The sequence below is a fragment of the Condylura cristata genome, unplaced genomic scaffold (genome assembly GCF_000260355.1).
Source record: "Condylura cristata isolate star-nosed mole 26May11 unplaced genomic scaffold, ConCri1.0 scaffold00002, whole genome shotgun sequence".
NCBI lineage: Eukaryota > Metazoa > Chordata > Mammalia > Eulipotyphla > Talpidae > Condylura > Condylura cristata.
The window spans coordinates 54,925,056-54,937,212 of record NW_004567103.1 but is presented as its reverse complement, the minus strand read 5'-3'; the positions used below and the strand labels follow the sequence as shown (position 1 = coordinate 54,937,212).

General features: G+C 40.7%; 1 protein-coding gene across 2 annotated transcripts in view; it reads left to right on the top strand.

Annotated features, from left to right (window-relative positions):
* Positions 1-12,157, top strand: part of TANC1 (tetratricopeptide repeat, ankyrin repeat and coiled-coil containing 1) — a 229,335-nt gene that overhangs the window by 89,093 nt on the left and 128,085 nt on the right. The gene's annotated exons all lie outside the window — the stretch shown is intronic.

Here is a 12,157-nt window from a genome sequence, read left to right as displayed (position 1 = left end):
TCGCTTCTCAGTGCTGTGCTTTAACCCGCTGCACCACTAGGGAGGGCCCGCACCCCAGTTTTTCTATGCAAATAAAAATTAAAAATCTTAAAAAACCGAAGATCACTGAGTCTTTTTTTTCTTTTTTTTTTTTTTTTTTGCCTATAGTACATATTAATAGAGACTTTTAAACAGTTGCTAGGGTTTTTTTGTTTTTCTTTTAAGATGTATTTATTTATGCTTGCAGAAGTGGGATACAGGCCAGAGGTGCAGGGGTGGTGAGAGGATTCACGAGAGGTAGAGTGGGGAGCAGAACAGGCAGATCAATGAAGTACACTGGTGAGGGAAGCAGCGGGTGGTTCAGGAGAAGTCAGTCTGCTGCACCATGTGGGTCACCTCCTTGACTTTGGATCAAACTCATGTCGCAATGGCTTCGAAGGGCTTCATAGTGCTGGGCTTTAACCAGTTGCACCACCAGGGAGGGCCCTCAAGTTGCTATATTTTATATTGAATGAGTATTTTACAACTTACTAATCTCCCACTTTCATAAGAATGGGTGTAAGAAAAAACATAGTTAAGAAGTTCGATCATTTATACATTTCCTAGGGTTTGTAAAATTGCCCTTAAAAAAGGTGGCATTAAGCTTACAAGTTCCACCTTTAATATTAGAGAATGCTTGTTTATTCACATGCTTACCAATATAAGTTATAATGAAGCTAAAAGTCTTATTTACAAATACAGGCAAAAGTGATACCATGTTATAGTTATATGGTTTCTTAGAAATAATTAAGGCATGATTTTAAGTTTATTGTTCATTTGAAACACTACTTGATTTGGTCTTTGTACTGTACAGCATACCAGCTGTGTGAACTAAGCAAATTACTTTTCTGTACCTGATGGATCATTTGTGAGGTTTAAATGAGTTAATATTTATAAATGCTTAAACTCATGCTCAAGGGTTCTCTCTGGAGGCACAATGGGTTAAAGCACTGCATTATGAAGCTCTCTGAAGCCACTGCAGCAGGAGATTGATCTCCCTCCAGGGAGTTGACCCACATGGTGTTGCATGCTCCTGTCTGGCCCACTGCTCCCCTCAGCAGTGTATTTCAGTCCATCTGCCTGTTCTGCTCCTCACTCTGTCTCTGGTGAATCATCTCACCCACCACACCTCTGGCCTGTACCCCAGTTCTGTAAGCATAAATAAATCTTAAAAAAAAAATCATGTTTGACTCACAGAATGTTACGTATGTATGAAAAATAAAATTAGGTTTCTTTTTCTGTCTAGCATGTTCATTTACCTCTTTTAGTTGGGTTCAATAACTTTTAATATTTTGGTAAATATTTAACCATTGTTTACTAGGTAGAATTTTAAGCAAATCAAATGTCTGTCCCATTTAATTTTGACTTATAAAACCTACAAAGATTCATCTAAGTCATGCTTTATTTTTGATAGGATTAGGTGAAGTCCTTTGCTTTGATTCTGTAAGGTCCATGTTGAAAAGAGTTACAAATTTTGGGATTTTCAGCTCTTTCTTTTCCTGCTTTGTATGTGTGAGTTTTGATGCTCTTAATCTGACTGAACTGCTTAGAGCTGCACCCTTGTTCTAAGATACTGAAGATTAGAAAACTGGAATTTTTCCCTGTCAATTAATCGTTACCATGGTTATGGGACTCATTAAACAGCACCTCAAATCCCTTCTGAGTTCTAGAATCAGCATGAGGCTCTGCTGGTTGATCAGGAAGCTTTAGATAAGAGCCCCAGTTTGAATGTACCTGTTAATTCTCTTTGAACAAGTTTTGTCTCGTTTCTCAAATTCAGTTTTCATGACTATAAATTAAAGCTAATAGTCTGTCATATAGCGTTTGAGGGTATAGGGACATGATTTTTTTTTTCCCCTCTAAATATCTGGCATGGTAATTGTAAAGATGTGGGGGATTTGTTCTTTACCACATGGTGTCTTGTGTGTGTGAAATGCTCACTAAACAAAAAAGTAAAATGTGCTCATTCAAAGCCGTATCATTTTTAGATACTCACATCTTCAATGCTTAAGATATTTCTTAAGATACTAAAGAAACTAGGAAATGAACCATTTGTCACCAGGAAGTGAATCCCAGGAGGAAATATGGCAGTATTAATAAAAAGTTGTTCTTTGAGTTTGTGCTGTGTATAAGAGAACATGCTAAACACTTACAGTTAGCTTAATTAATATCTCACATAAGAGATAATGAGGTCAAAGAGCTCATTTTGGAACTCACGCTTAACTATGCTGCTGAGCCAGAATTGGACCAGGTGTGTCTTTGTCTTCACCGCTGTGCTCAGGGTCATAGAACAGCCAAGTAGCATAGTCAGTGTCCAGGTTTAGCTGCTGCCCTCACTGCTGGCACTTCAGTAAGATGGGATGATAATAATTTCTTCCTTTTATGGTTCTTGGTTGTCTTAAGGATTCAGAGAGTTAAAGTGCTTTAAGAGTGTCTGGGCTGTAGTAAGCACTTTATAAATGTTTGCTTTTGTGATAATTCACATTAATTTCTCTTCCATTCTGGCATTTTGGTTTTCTGCCTCTTGACCCGCTGTTTTAGGCTTTAGTAAAAGTGGTGCCCTGGCTTTTCTGTGTGTCAGACAGGACCTGGGCCATTTCTTCCTGGGCAGGTGAAGGAGGACTGTGGGAGAGGCCTGGCCTTGGCTGCCTGCAGCAGGTATGGTTGTTGTAAGCAGCCTGGGTGGGCATGTGTTAGCTAGGAGAGGAAAGGGGGATGGAATGTGAGGCCTGAATGCAAGGATATGCCACTGGCATTCTCTAGCTGTGTTGAGATTCTGTGTGTTCACTGTGTTGTGCTCTTGTGATTCAGTGTTCATCTTGGTTAATAAGAATGGGCTCAAATTGGCTAGTGCAGGGATTCCTAAACTGGCCAGTTCACCTGAAGACACTCATCTCCCTGGTCTCCCCAGGCCTCTCAGACTGCTGTATTTTATGTACTAGTCTTTAAATGGCTATCCAAGTTTAGGAACTTTAGGGATACTGTTTGTTCCTTTGTGGAGAGCCAGCCCTAATCAGTCTCAGCCATGGCAGAGGTTAGTGTATGTGACTTTGAAAACTCTCAGGAGGAGAAGCTCCTAAATTATCTAGTAAACCCTATTCTTGACAGTGCTACAAAGATGAGATGAAATACAAGCAGATGAGTAAAAAGATTCCATTACAGAAATAACAGGGTACAGGATTTGATCAAAGTAATTTGCCAGTATATTTTATTTGGTTCTTGTGTTTACACTGATTCCTCATCCTTTGCTTATTTTTCATTCTTAGAACTTAGGTATATAAAAAGTACTAGCTAGTGAATAAAATTGATGTTCAATTTGCATGCAACTTTATAGAAATTGTTAGAGGACGGCTTTCCCAGAGTGATCCTAGGAGAATGAATGAAGTAACTCACATTCCATTTTACATTTGAGAAATCATGATTAGAGAGGAATGTTAATATGGTTAGCTGTGGTGAGACAATATTGACTTTGTTGCTAAGATATTTTACCAGTCATGTCATTGAGGCTGCTGTTTTGAAAACTGAACAGTTTTCTTTTTGGGGTGGTGGTGATGAAATGGGAATAGAGCAAATAAAGTGACAGATGTAGAAAATATAGTCATCTCATTCTCTCTTCTTGCTCCCGCCCAGGCCCTCCAACCCCAACCCAACCCCACCTCCTGGCATTAATACAAGCCTGAAAACCTGAAAAGGATCTTGTTAGTCACATGTACACAATTGATTTAGTTTGTTTTCTAGAATGTGCACTGAATTAGTTGTGTTGGGTATTTTTTAATCTGGGGAAGAACTTTAAATGCCACTTAGAAACTTTGAAACATTTTCCCCACCACATGTATATAGATCCCATTTTCCTTATAAGGAGTTGAAATAACATAAATGGTAGCTGCTGTCTCTCCCTCTGGTAATGAAGCCTCTTGGTAGACAGCTTTGCTGATGGGACTGCTGGAGTTTGGATTTGAGTAGTGAGGAGGTGGTGTACTGGTTATGGTATTGTTCTAAAAGTCTTTTCCCCTCCACTATTTTTCCACCCCCAAAATGTCATCATGTCCAATATGACAGAATGTTCCTGATGATTATCATTTGGAGAAACATGACTTGATAAATTTTCTGTGGATGACAGAATTTTCCTTAAGCACTGAAAAGTACTCCCTGCTCAGTAGACATTCTGGCTAGGGGATCCATGATGTGAGATTCACCAGTGGGACGCCACAATGAAGAAGATTGTAGGATCACACTTGTTGGGTTCAAATCATTTCTGGCACTTTGTGGGACCACAGACAACTTATTTGGTTTCCCTAAGCCTTGGTTTTTTCATCTGTAACAAGTGGGCAGTGGCAGCATTTGCTTCAATTGGAACAGGATGAATAAATAAATTAATGCATATAAAATGCTTAGCAAGGGTTCTGGCATACAGAGTATGGTGTTCATTCCTACTAGCTTATTGAGGCCCAGTAAGTTTCATGAGCACACATGCATAGATAGTTAAAGCAGAGAACTCAGTGTAAATCCTGTCTTGTCATATGGGTACATACTTAAAGCTGAAGCTCAAGGATAAGTAAGCTCCAGTGCTATGGCAGGACTAGGCTGTAGCTGAGAGGAAGACTAGTGTTAGGAGTTGCCTGTTGGTAGTCTCCAGGGCCACAGTGCATGGCTCCAGGGCATTGTGTACACTGATGTGAGAAGGTTTGGTACCATCTGCATCATTCCTCATATCATTGCTCCCCAGAAAGTTCTGCTTTAAAAGCCTCTGTTCTAAATTAAGAGGTTATTATCTGGTGGTGGTTTGAGAAAGTTTAAAGAGAATAGTTGGAGATTAGAAGTTGAAAGAAGTATATAGGACAGATCCAGGGAAGTGTTTCCTTTTAAGTTCTCTAAAGTAAATGGTAAGGAGCCACATAGCTGTAGAAGGAAGCCAGTCCGGAACTTTACAGTCAGGGTAATTCACAGCAAAGACCACCCACCATCATTAAGGACTGGGGGAAAGATGACTGAGTGGTTTGGGCTGGAGGGATAAGGGCAAGTGTGAATCTGGGGGATTGAGTAGAACCAGTGGGCACTAGAATGATAGTGGTGCCTACAGAAAGGAAGCATGAAAGGGGTTCATGAGAGCAGGAACTTGACAGGTACCCAGTCAGGGATATTGCTGGGAAACTTTAGGAAGTAAGAAAAGATGGGCGCCGATTTATATTTCAAATAAACGTTTAATGAAAAATAGTTTTATCTTACAGAACATTCTACTAAAAAATGTCAGAGCATCTGTCAGCCCTAACAAGAGAAAAAAAACAGTACTCCCAGCCCCTTCAGAATGACCACCAACATGTGTTGAATTTCCTTCTAGTTTTGGTTGTGCATATTAGTTGCCTTGCCATTATCAGGCATACGTAAAACTGTATTCACTGGCTTAATGTTTATTCCACATGTTTTTTTTTTTAAAAACCATAATCATATGGTAAACTCGTTTTTTGTTTTGTTTTTCATTTTCATTCCCTGGCAATGAAGATGGTCATTGTGTGTTCTGCATGCATGCGTGTGTGTGTGTGTGTGTGTGTGTGTGTGTGTGTGTTTTGGGGGTGGAGTGGGTTGTTCTCTGCCTGGTGTCACAATCATGCACAAAATGTTAGCTGTTGTTAGCAAGTTCTGGCACCCAACACTATTGTTTTAAGAAGTCCCCAGATAAAGTAAGAGTCTGTTCTAGGGGGTGAAGGATATGGATCCAAAATCACATTTCCTGAATGAGAAGGGGGTGGGGGCAGAAGAGGGACAACAAATAATGCTTGAAGCCTGAACTTGGGTGATAGTTTATTGCTTTATTGTTTTAAAATGATATCCCACTGTTGAATAGTTATTTTTGATTCTGAAGTAATTTTTTTTTCCTCAAAATATAAATGGGCCATATATTTTCTGAGCTTTGGAACCTCTGAGACTGTTTTTTGGTTGCTGCTGTACTTAATAGAAAACTTGGTGCAGTTTTGTGTGGCTTGGTCATGCTGTTCTCTCTCTCACATTTCATAGATTTGCTTTTTGATCCTGGCTTTTGGTTTTGGAGAGAAGTGTTGTGGGTTTAATTGTGTATCATTCTTCCCCCACACCAGCCCCTGAAGACACGCTGAAGTTCTAATTCTGTATATTTGTGAACAAAACCTTATTTGGAAGTAGGGTCTTTGTAGCTGTAATCAAGTTAAAGTGAGGTCACACTGGATTAGTGTGGCCCCATCCATAATAACTGGTATCCTTATAAGAGAGAATGCCATGTCACCCTGAAGGCACGTTGGAATTATGTGTCTAGAGGCCAGCGGGCACCCAAGAATCCAGAAATGAAGAGAAAGAGCTGGACTTGATTTCTCCTGTAGAGGTTTTGGAGAAAGCCTGGTTTTGCTAGGCACTTATATTTTGGAATTCCAGCTTCCAGAAAAGTGAGAGAATAAATTTGTTAACTCGTTTGTGGTCCTGTGTTACAGCAGCCCTAGATATTATCTCACAAAGGTCTAGAGGCAGTTGGGTTTTGATTCCTCTGACAGTCTCAGTCATTTTTGTAGCCTACTAAGCTTTCTATTTAACTATATACTTAATTCAGTGCTTATGATAATTTTTTTCTATAACCATCAACTTAAAAGTCTTGTCAGGATGAGTCTGGTGTGGTCTTTCTTCAGAAACAACCTAGAGCATGGATATTCTTTTCACTTGCACACTTCAATTAACTTTTAAAAAATTTGTCATGTCATTATTTTCAGAAACCTTTTGTTTTTCATATTCAAGTTTTCCTCACAAAAATCTCTTAACATATTAGTCTCTCTTCATATACATGCTCAGCTACTCCTCAAGCTTGCCCTTTAATTGCTGAGTAGACTTCCTATAGTGTCAGTCTTACTCTTAATGCTTGATGTGTACCATAATTTTGTACTGATTTTTAAATTTCCTTGTTCTCCTTCCCTTGTCTTTATGGTATGAATTAATAAGCCCCATTTGAAAGGTGTAGACACCATGTTGTCCTCTCTCTGTTCTATAGAGGGTGCCAAACATTTTGCTGAAGTATTTTCATCTTGAGTCTTAAAGACAGTCCCTTTACCAATAAGCTATAAGTTTCCTCGCTTTGCCCCCATTTATTATTTTGGAGGTTGTTTGGGAGAAGCTTTTCACTGACAGAAAAGAAATCACCAGCCCTCTCTTACCTACCCCAACCCTAGCTCTGTTGAGCTCTGTTCTCATCTGGCCTAGATGGAGTCACAGATGTAGACACGAGTGGGAAGGGCTATGTCATCCCCACCGGGGGCTGAAAGCTCGGTTAGACCACCAGTTGTTGCAACAAAAAGGATGCTCTATTTTCATCCTTAAAACTACTGGCCACACTGCTTTTCTGCCAATCCTGTATCTTTTGATATAGTTTGTGTTGTTTTCTCTTGTTCTGTAGTTACATTTTGTCAGGGCTGCTAGCAGATGTAGTTTCCAACAGAAACAGGACTTTTTTTTTTTAACCACCATGTGTGCCCCACCTCCACACACTCCTCCCACGGTTGACTGTTCCCTTTCCTGTTGCCTTTCCGTTACCTCTGCATCCGTTAGTCCTGTGCTGCCTCATCGCTTTCCCTTTTAGCATCTGCTTTCCCCCATTCCTCTTGCCTTCCCTTCCCTTAATATCTTAGCTTTCCCTCTCACTGGTGTCTGATATTTCCCTAAGGCTCTGGATTATCGTATCTGTATTGCATTCAGGTGTACCCACAGTCTCCCTCTAGCAACAGACAGGACCAACCTGAGAGAGCCCGAGTGAAGGTGAGGAGAGGGGAAATTGATAATACCTACATTCATCCAGGTCCATCAATGATGGGAGCAAGTGTGCCCAGCACTAACATGAGCCTGACCTTTAGAGCAGGCACTGTTGCTTGTCTTACAACCCTGTCCTGTGCCCACCGCAGCCTTCAGGAACCACACTGTCAGCCCCACCTGTCATTGATCTGTCCTTGTGGAGTGAACTTCAGTCACCACCTGTCTAGTTAGGGTGTAGTGGGTGGTTCCTAGCATGTGACTCAATCCTAGGAAGTATAAAATTAAAATATTTGTAGGAAACACAGACACACAGAAAAAGGTATTTCATTTTATATCTCCTCCCCACACTCGCCATTAGACAGGTCTTCTCCCAGAGGCAGCCATGACTACTGGTCCCTGCCTATCCTTCAAGAGAACTTCCACACATAAACAAGTGTGTATGTGTATTTATGCAAATATACTATGCATGCATGTATATACAGACAGATGTACACACTCAGGAATGCATATTTTGAATAATGGAAACTTAATCATCTGCATGACTGAGTATTCTCTTCAGGTCTTTGCCTTTTCATGTCCTGTAATCAGAATATAAATGTTCTAGACCTTTCAGAACGCCTTCTTGCCTTAGTGGCTGTCAGTTTTGGCTGCACAGGAGAAACACCTGGTGAGTCGTACCCTAGACCAATTGCTGTTTTAGCTGTGAGTGGGCCTGGAAGACTCACAGAACTGAGGGTGGTTGGTGGACAAATCCCCAAGGCCTGAGTGATGAGTCCATCATGTCAGAAAAACATAGTCAAATAAATGCCATGCAGATTTAAAATGAACCTTCTTAGGTTGCTTTTGGCCTCAGCTGAGCTATTTATTCTTCATCCGGTTCAGGCAGAGGGGCTGGATCCTGTGTGTCTGAATGACATTCAGCACCTCCACCTGGAGCAGAGACAGCAGACCCAGAGGCTGCTGCAGTTAATGAACATGCGGTACAGTGTTAAAGAAGGAACAATCCAGGGCAGCCGATGACTAAACATCTAAGGCAGATCCACTTCACTTGTTTGGCGACAGCATAAGGTGTGACTGAGAGAAAATTAATGATCGCTGGGCCCCGGCACCTCCCAAATGGAGTGTTCTAGGAGCGCTGTGCAGCTAATTAACCAGCCGGCACGAAGAGTGAAAATAGATGTGGGAACAGGTTTCCTCTCACAGTGCCCTGCATTGTGTGTAGACACTACATGTACTATTTTTGGTTTTTCCTATTAAGTTATACAAAATGACATCATGTTGAAAGGCGTATCTGTAGCTTTTTTTCAGGGGAACAGTACCAAGGGTTGTGTGCTATTGGACCACGACACGCTGTGGATCTGCCCACCTGAGCTCAAACTCAGCTCAGCCATCTGCTGGTGCCTCTGAGCAAGAGGCTTGGTACTTTCTGTGCCTCATTTTCCTTGTCAGAGGAGAGGCAAGTGGTAACAGCACATTCTTCATGGAATGGTTGTGGGATGAGTTCAGTATGGAGTGCAGAAAACCCTGTCTGAACATTTGAGTATCTAGAAGAGCATTTATTATAAAGTGTACCCCCTTTGGGGCTTGGAAGTGAGAGGTTTGTCTGAGGGTTAGTTTTTGTAAACCTCAAGCTTTTGCATGGTGACATGCCTTGAAGGGAAAGCTTTGACGACTAGAGAGAAGCTGTCAGTCTGTTTACTCATCTGTTTCAGGATAAAGTACATTTGGTTCTATAACCATTCAGCATTAAGAATAAAACCGTGGAGATAGTATTTTCTGATCTTTCTGTAGAACTGCCTTGGTGGGTCCTTGAAGGCGAGTCTTGACCAGGATTATCTGTACTCGGGGTTAGCTGCTTCTCACTGGTATTGTTTGAGAATTAGTTATGACTTTGTGAATAATGTTTTGGAATATTACCTTCTTGGGTATATTTAATTTTCTTTCGGAAAATGCACATTAATAATCAGTAGCTTTAGCTGGATGCTTGGGGAGATCCTGTAAGACTTAGAATGGTTTTAAAGTGCTTACTGTTGCAGAAAGAACCTTCCTTCTGAAGGCTCCAAAAATGATATTGGCTCTTGTGGGAGGAAATGTTTTCTAGTTTTCGGTAAATATACACAAGTTCTTTGGTTATAAAACCTTATGATGGAAAATGTGTTTAAGAAACTTAGTGCACTCACTCCCTGGCAGGAACTTCATGAAAGAGGCCCTAACACATTTAATGCCCCAGTTTAATGTATTGCACAAGTCTTATTTTCTGCAACTGAGTAGACAGAACATCTTTTCTCCTTTTATTCTAAGCTTCCATTTCCCCCTCCTCCACCTCCCTACTTCAGTGGCATAATAAATGGTAATCTCATTTCCTGCACTGCAGACCTATTTACCTGGATGCCAGAGCTCACCCTTGCCTTTCTCCTGTCTACTCTTTCTGAAATGCGCTTTTACTTTCATCTCCCTGGCTTCGTTACCCTCGTTTTTGTAAGCCTCTTCTAATCTGCACTCCATGTACTTTTATCTGCAATGTTGAATGAATATGGCTGTTCTGCAGAGCCACCTTTAAACATGCACCATCTCCCAGATTGGCCTTTTCTTCCATTGTAAATTAAAAATCCCTTTTACAGTCTGTAATAGTGGGAAAAAATTAAAGAATCATTATCAAAAGGTTTTTCTGCCAATTTAAAATGCCTTTATTCCTTTTAATTCCATTATCTTTCTAAACTAAGACTTAGATTTACAGTTTATTTGTGCCTATATGGATTATATTTATTACAAAGGAAAACCTTTATGCTCCATATCCTTTCTGGTCTTATTTTTGGAGCTCAGAATTGGTAATTTAAAAATAATGTCTCTGAGTATAAGAATGACAGAACATAGGTAACCTACAAAGCCTAAAATAAAGCAAAAATGCATTGGCCCCTTAAAGACTTAACTCATTTAAAAACATGTCTTCTGGGTAAAACATGTGTCTTTCTACATGTAGAGAAACGAGTATGTAAGAGACTGAGCTGGCCCATTGTGGGGCCTTTTGGGATCTGTTCTAGCTGTGACTTCTGCTCCTTAGGGTTAACTCCCAGATTCCAGCTTCCTGTCTGTGACCACATGCCCTGAGATCGAAACCATGTCAGGATGGGTGTGAGCGTGTTTAGTGTGTAAATGTTTCATGGCAACAGCTGCCAGTGGAACTGGGAGGCGGTCTGGTAAATCATCGTGGTTGATAACAGGGTTTATCCTACCCTTGAGAGGATGTATCTCTTACCCAAGCCTGGATATTTCTGCTGTAGCTAGTGTGGTTGATGATTTAATTGAGGTGGGAATAATACAGGACACAGTAAAAAAAAGAGAAACAGCTTTTTCAGGCTTAAAGAATTACTCAAGCCATGCTGATTGTTGCAGTGAAATGTTTTTAATTCCTCTTAAACTGCTTGAAATATCTGCTGAGGGATGTTAAATCAGCCCCAGCATTTGTGGAGTCGTGTTGCCCAGAGCCGGTACTGTATAGTTTTCATGGATCCCCATAGGAGATTTTCACTTTCTGCCCTTGGTGTCATGGCACTACACTTGGACTTACTTTTGAGGCTAACCCCTTTGCCCCATGCAATTAAATGCCAGGCTTCAGAATTTTGGCTCCAGCTTCTAAGCCACTGGATCACCTAACTTGCTTCATGCTGCCTGTTTGTACATAAAATTTATCTGCTTTGTGCCTTTCCAATAAGGAAGTTGGAAGTTAAGCTTCTATAATTGTGCCCGAAAAACCATGTTTGGGACTGATAGTTTAGTGAGATGTCAAAATAAACTCGAAATAGAAACCCCTCTTCTCCAACTCCCATCTGAGTCCCATTTTATTGCAGACTGCATAAAATCAAAGTGCTGGAGCACAGCTGTTCTAAAGGCTGAAGGTTCTCATGGCTGTAGCGTGCTTTGGAAACTCAACCCTACCAGATTTTCTGTTAATGAAAATACTTGTTTTGCTTAATATAAACAAAGTTTCTGCACAGCATTTGTTATCAGGAAAGTTTTTCATTCTTTTCCCCTTAGTCCCTCATTTCTTTATCTCTTTTGTCTCACTGGAAAATTCTAAGGAGTGAGTTTTACTTTGTTTTTGGTATTATTGTAACCGATGCCATTTCTCCCTAATTTTATGTCCTTCTCCAAAGTAAGAGACTTAAAGGTTGGAGTTTTTGTGTAGGTCAGAAATATTCCTGTGGAAATAGGAAAGACTGTGCCTGTCATAGCACCTGCTCCTGTGTGGGCCGTCTCAGAGCTATTTGGCTTCTTGGCTTGGAAGTTCAGGCAGTGTAAGGGCAGCTCTCTTAAGTCATCTGGGAAATCAGTATCACTTCTTCCCTGCCTTCCCCAATCCTGTTTGTAATCCCTGTTC